Raw genomic sequence first — 5,629 nt, 5'->3', positions numbered from 1 at the left:
TGGAGACTTCATTTTGCCAATCACAAAGACTTGTATTGTTGCTCTCTGTCTCTATTTCTCACCTAATAAAACGCCTACCTTTGTGGCTGGAATTCCATCTCAGAATCTTAAAGGGTGGCTTTTTTTTTTCTAAACTGATGACACCATGCTTTCCTGTCTATCTGTTTGGACTGGACTGAGATGGAAAAGAGGGCTTGATTGATGGCAATGACTGCTTCTAGGAGTCAGAGATTTAGTCATCTCAACTGTGTTTATGTGTGTCTGAAAAGTGAGGGGGTGTGTTCATCAGGGGAAGATGTCGTCAAAAACACACCGTTTCTGTAGCCACCGCCGCAAAACAGGATTTTCAAGCACACTTGATTTCATCTGCATTAAGATGTGAAATCGTCCTTTTTTTCTAAGAAAATCTATTAAAAACGTTTATTGAAAAAAATATTTTTATGTATTTTCACAAAATAGCTTTTAAATAAACTTGCTTACATACTGGTTGGATAAAAACATCTTCATGTGTGAGTATACAGAAAGAAAAAATACTAAACAGCTTCTAGTTCGATATTTTTAAAGCCAAATACATTGCATTATGGGGGTGAGATGTTAAAATCATGTAATTAATTCCTATTCTGAACTTTCCTGTATATTTTATTCTTTAACATTTGGTGTTGATATGAAATATATGTCAATGCTTGGCATTTGGAATCAATCCTTCTATGTTTTTCTTGTTAGACTTGGTGCAGCAATTCTGCTTTATTACTTTTGTCTCTTTGTTTGCTTCAGTGCTTTTGCTGTTTGTATTTTTTCTGATGAGGACCGGGGTTGTTGTTCTTTCAAGAGGAGATTAATATGTTTACACGCGATGAATAAACAAAACAAAAAAAATAGTATGGTATGGTATTATTCCATCACATTTTAAAGTGACATCAAAAAGAAGCATCTACATTCACATGGTTTACGTGATGGTTAAAATGCCAAATAAGTAAGAGTGCCAAATTCTAGTGCCAGTAGATAAATATAGTCTTAATATACTCAATCACTGTCATCTCAGTGAATGTAAATGATTCTGATACATTCTGTAACTTTTGTAACTAGATGTACAGTTGGTGGCAATGACTAATACAATAGCCTTTCTGCTTTGTTTTCAAGTCTCCATGTATTTTGCATTAATCGGACAATGGAGTAGCACAAGTTGCATGTTGTTGCCGCAAATACTTCATACGTTTATTTCATTACTGCCAAACATACATTTTCATTTCAATGTTGAAGTTGTGAGGTTAAATGTTTGAAATTGGAAATACAATGTAAGACATATATACAATATATACATATAAACATATATTTTATATAAAAGTTCAAATATGACAAATTGTATCCCTTATCATAAGTACTTGATTTCCTTTTGCAGTACTCAATGCTACATTTAATTGTTTTAAAGATACAATATTACTTTTTAGTTGTCCAGACTCACCATAAGTTAGATACACAGGTTATGCAGATGAGCACATCTATTTATAAGATTTTTTCCCCCCACTTTCAAATAGATCTATAACAAACCCCCTCCTGCACACAGCAGGGAGATGAACTATACTATTATTATTACCACTGTTTTTGTTATCAAGTATAGAAGCATACGGTATACCATAGTCGCTAATCAGTTTCATTGCATATTCAGGCTATTTCACAGACATTTTGTATATGGAATGTGTGCTAACTTGTTTATTTTTTGGGACTCTTTCTAAATAAAAAGTGGCTGATCTATTGTTATCTTTTACTGTGTCATTTATTTGGAATCTCTTGCTTTGTATTTATGCTATTGAAATATTCATGTAGAGTTATTTAAGTTTTCATAAACATAACTTGTTGACACTGCTTACCTATGACTGATTTGTTTGCTTATATATAACACACATAAAGGGGAAATAAGTGACAGGTGTCACTTATTTCCCCTTTATGTCACTTATTTCCCCTTTATGTGACCTGGCTGGGCTGTGATTTATATCACCCAAGGCACTGCACAACCATTTGTGCTTTCATTGTTTTTTCTGTTTAGGGAGATATATATATCACGTTACTAAACTTAGTTTGCCAGAGCTGAGGGCACATCACAGAAACTGTGCTAAAAAAAAAAGACAACAACAAAACTTACAGAGGATATGAAGGCAAATACGTGTTTTTTTTTTTTGTTTGTTTGTTCTTTACTTTTAAGTACAACAACCTTTACAGTTGAAATGTATTGGTTAAATCTAGTGTTGTTGTGTGCTACAATTCTTGAAGTATAATACATCAAACAGTTTTGAGCTTAAATTGCTTAGTGCTGAAGTGCCTTTAGGTCACCTTACTTCTTCTGAGTGTTAATGAATTTCACACGTCTCCGTTAAGATGGCTGACTTCCTTCTGCTCCCTAAGATAATCCTCCTTTTCTCACATTCATGCCATGTGTGCCTTTCTATCATGCCTTATAGTTAATTACATCATATTAAAATCATGTTTAGCTGCAAGTAGAATCCGTAGACAGACACCCAGGAGCCACAGTTATTGCAACTATATACAGTTTATAGATAATGAATGTAAGCTCGACTAATAAAGTGAATGCACTTTCATCATCAGGCAGAACGATTTTGCCTTTATTTGTGCTTTTTATCCCTTAGCCGTGAATGGCTCATGGGGTATCGTCGTCACCGCCCGCAGGCGCCGTGGACACTGAAGTGTATGAATCTTTCTTTTACACATAAAAAGGTTCCTGTAAATGTGACATGTACTGCAGACCAGAGCGCACTGAATCAATAAGAATCTCACCCTGCACACGCACATACTCAGATGTGAGAAACTTGTCAATAGAAATCAACGAGATACATTTACTGGCCATGTGAGTCAGGCTGTCTGGGCAGAACAACATGATTTATTTTTATATTCCAATCTACTTTTACTAATTACATTTTACATTACTATGTAATTCTCCTTCAAAAGTAGCTTTTGCAAATACTCAGTAAAATGACTGTTTGAGGCTGTGAAGTGGTACTTTTATTAACTGTACATTTGGCAATTTAAAAGGAAATAAACATACACCGTTAATTTTCAAAGGCTTCTGATTCCACTAAGTCTTCCCACTTTATGTCATGCAAGGTGTTTGGTTATCTTTTTGTTCTACTAAGCTCATGGTTCCAACAACTTTGATTGTGTTCTTGCTTCTGAAAATCTGTGAAGTATTTCCCGCTCCATCTTTTCCACCTTTTGTCAAATGCAGGCAGAGACCTGCTTCATGTGTACATTTGTATATGCTACATCATTTTCCTTTTATGTCATTCTTGTCATTCTGGGTGTATCTTGACACACTCCCAGAATTTCAAGCAATGATCCATTTTCATGAGTGTTTGTATTAGGCTCATGGGATTGCTCATTGCTTTGGGCAAAATCACACTGCTCCATGCACCTCTCTGTCGCCACTCTACTCACATATGCTGATTTAAACACTTGGGCATAGCAAAGAGGTTGCTCACCATCTGCTACTTAGTTGGATCAGATGGCTTTGCTACTGGACGCATCTGGTCAGCCCAAACATTTTGTGAGGGTTTTGCCTGGTGGATGACTCAGTGGAATGAATTTAGCTTTCTAGTCCAAAAGCCATTTTAGTGTTTTTGTTGACATAAAGACAGGTGACAAATTCAAGAAAACCCCAGAGAGGAAACCTGGACCTCTCCAGTGAAGGGGAACCGGTGGCTCTGTCATGCCATCAGGGGCATTTTGGCAGGATAATTTTTGCTCACTTGACCCTTTAAAGACAAGGGTTACTGCAAATCAAGTTATTTTGAGTGATCCCATTTATGTTATGTTGAAACATTTCTATCCTGGTGGGCATGAGCTCTTCCAGAATAGCAATGTCCCCATTGCTACAAGTGGTCGACAATTTATATTTAAAACATTTATTTGTACAAGGGGGAGAAGCCTCCACAGTTAAAATGCTTAAATTATACTATTGCATGAAAGAAGTATGTAAAATGTTAAAAATTTAAAAAATCAAAGAAGATAAAGTGTTACGGTTGTGCTAAGTATAAACTACTACTAATACTAATTTCTTTAATAATAAAAGGATTTTTTTAAACATGTAGTTATATTCCCACAAAATGCATTTTTCCTAAAAAAAAATGTAGGAACTTCCTGATAAACATAAGAATTTGTATTTTTTAAGTTTTATATATATTTTGATATTTTGCGTTTGCAGCAAAAAGTGTAGATAATTCCCCCTTTCTCAGCACAATCTTGCTGTTTGCTTTCAACAAAAACAGATTTGTTTAACCTTAATTAGTCATCCTTGGAGCCTCCTTTTTTAGTTTTACTTTCCTTAACAGGGTTAGGGTTATTGAAGGTTATGAATGTCCCATGGCAACACTACCAACTTTGCGAGCATAGCTCCACTCTGAGGTTTTCTGCTATTCATTGCTTTTTGTTATACCAATATTTTTGCCACTATTTTGTTTTTCCTTTATGTAGAAATGACTTACTGAAGTGACACTCTGCAGAAGCATTGTTATCATTTTACAAGGCAGTTGCACCACCTTTGTGTAATCAAGCTTGCTTATGGGCCATTAGTTCAGCCGATAACATCACACAGGAATGGCTGACCAAAATGAATCTTCATCCATGTGAGCTATCAGCATGTGATGTGCCAGCTTTGTCTCACTTCTTTCCTTTATATTGCTAGTTATCAGTGGTTGTTATGATATGTTTCTCCTTGGACTGAAGGTAATGATGACAGAAGGTACACAGGGAATGGCCTGAATCTGCCACCTCATATAGGAGACATCAATAGCACAGACAGGACAATATTTCATCTTCAGGTCTATTAGCTAAGGCCTGACTGCCTGCCCTGGCCTCATTAAAATCCAGCCATGATTCAGAAATGCTCACACAGCAACACTGGTGCAGATTTAAGGTGCATGAGCTTTCTTAACATGACATGATTTTATGTATATTTCAAAATAATATCGACTTGTTTACCCACTTGAACCATTATGGAAGATATTGTGGAAATGACAAATCTTGAAAGTTATTGAAAGCATAAGTTGGCAGTGCCCAGGCCTTTTATACGGCAATTGTAATACACAATCAACTCAGTTGACATCAGAATGATTCAGATAGGCATGGACAGGAACTTGCACTTGCAATCCTGAACAACAAAGCAATGTTTACTCCAGAGAGGTATTGCAAAATCGAATGCTAAGCAAGTGCCTTTTAATTGAATGGTTTGATTTTATTGTTTCATTTCTTTAAACTATTTTTTTTCCATTCAATTTAATCTCAGAAACCACTACAGTAGTTGTGATCTTACTGTCTGTCTCTGTCCAGGGTGTACCCTACCTCTCACCCTATGGTAGCGGGGATAGACACCAGCCCCCCACGACCCTGATTAAGCATAAACAGAAGAGAATGGATGGATAACTTCCAAGTTAAATAGGTCTGCAGTGCATTTCATTAAAAAGTAAGAGCGATTTTATTATATTAAAAGTTCACAACTGACAGCAGGACCTCAACGCAAAAAAGTCACTACACTTTTGTTATATTTGGCAAGATAAGGACTCTGTATACTGGGTTCAGTTTTAAAAGATGCACTGAAAATCAACAAGTAATTGTTGGTGCA

General features: G+C 35.9%; 1 protein-coding gene across 2 annotated transcripts in view; it reads left to right on the top strand.

Annotated features, from left to right (window-relative positions):
* Nucleotides 1-1,753, top strand: part of gria2b (glutamate receptor, ionotropic, AMPA 2b) — a 52,047-nt gene extending 50,294 nt beyond the window's left edge. For both annotated transcript variants that reach the window (XM_086259896.1, XM_086259886.1), the window contains exon 16: nt 1-1,753. This exon is cut by the window's left edge and continues 319 nt beyond it. The gene's annotated coding sequence lies outside the window, so the exon portion shown is untranslated.
* The last annotated feature ends 3,876 nt before the right edge of the window (nt 1,754-5,629 follow it).

Source organism: Aulonocara sp. 'chitande type north' Nkhata Bay, linkage group LG2 (assembly GCF_057382095.1).
Source record: "Aulonocara sp. 'chitande type north' Nkhata Bay isolate Kocher_YH1m ecotype deep benthic linkage group LG2, A_spYH_male_GT1.1, whole genome shotgun sequence".
Classification (NCBI taxonomy): Eukaryota; Metazoa; Chordata; class Actinopteri; order Cichliformes; family Cichlidae; genus Aulonocara; species Aulonocara sp. 'chitande type north' Nkhata Bay.
The sequence above is the reverse complement of the archived record's forward strand: the minus strand, read 5'-3'. Positions and strand labels throughout refer to the sequence as shown.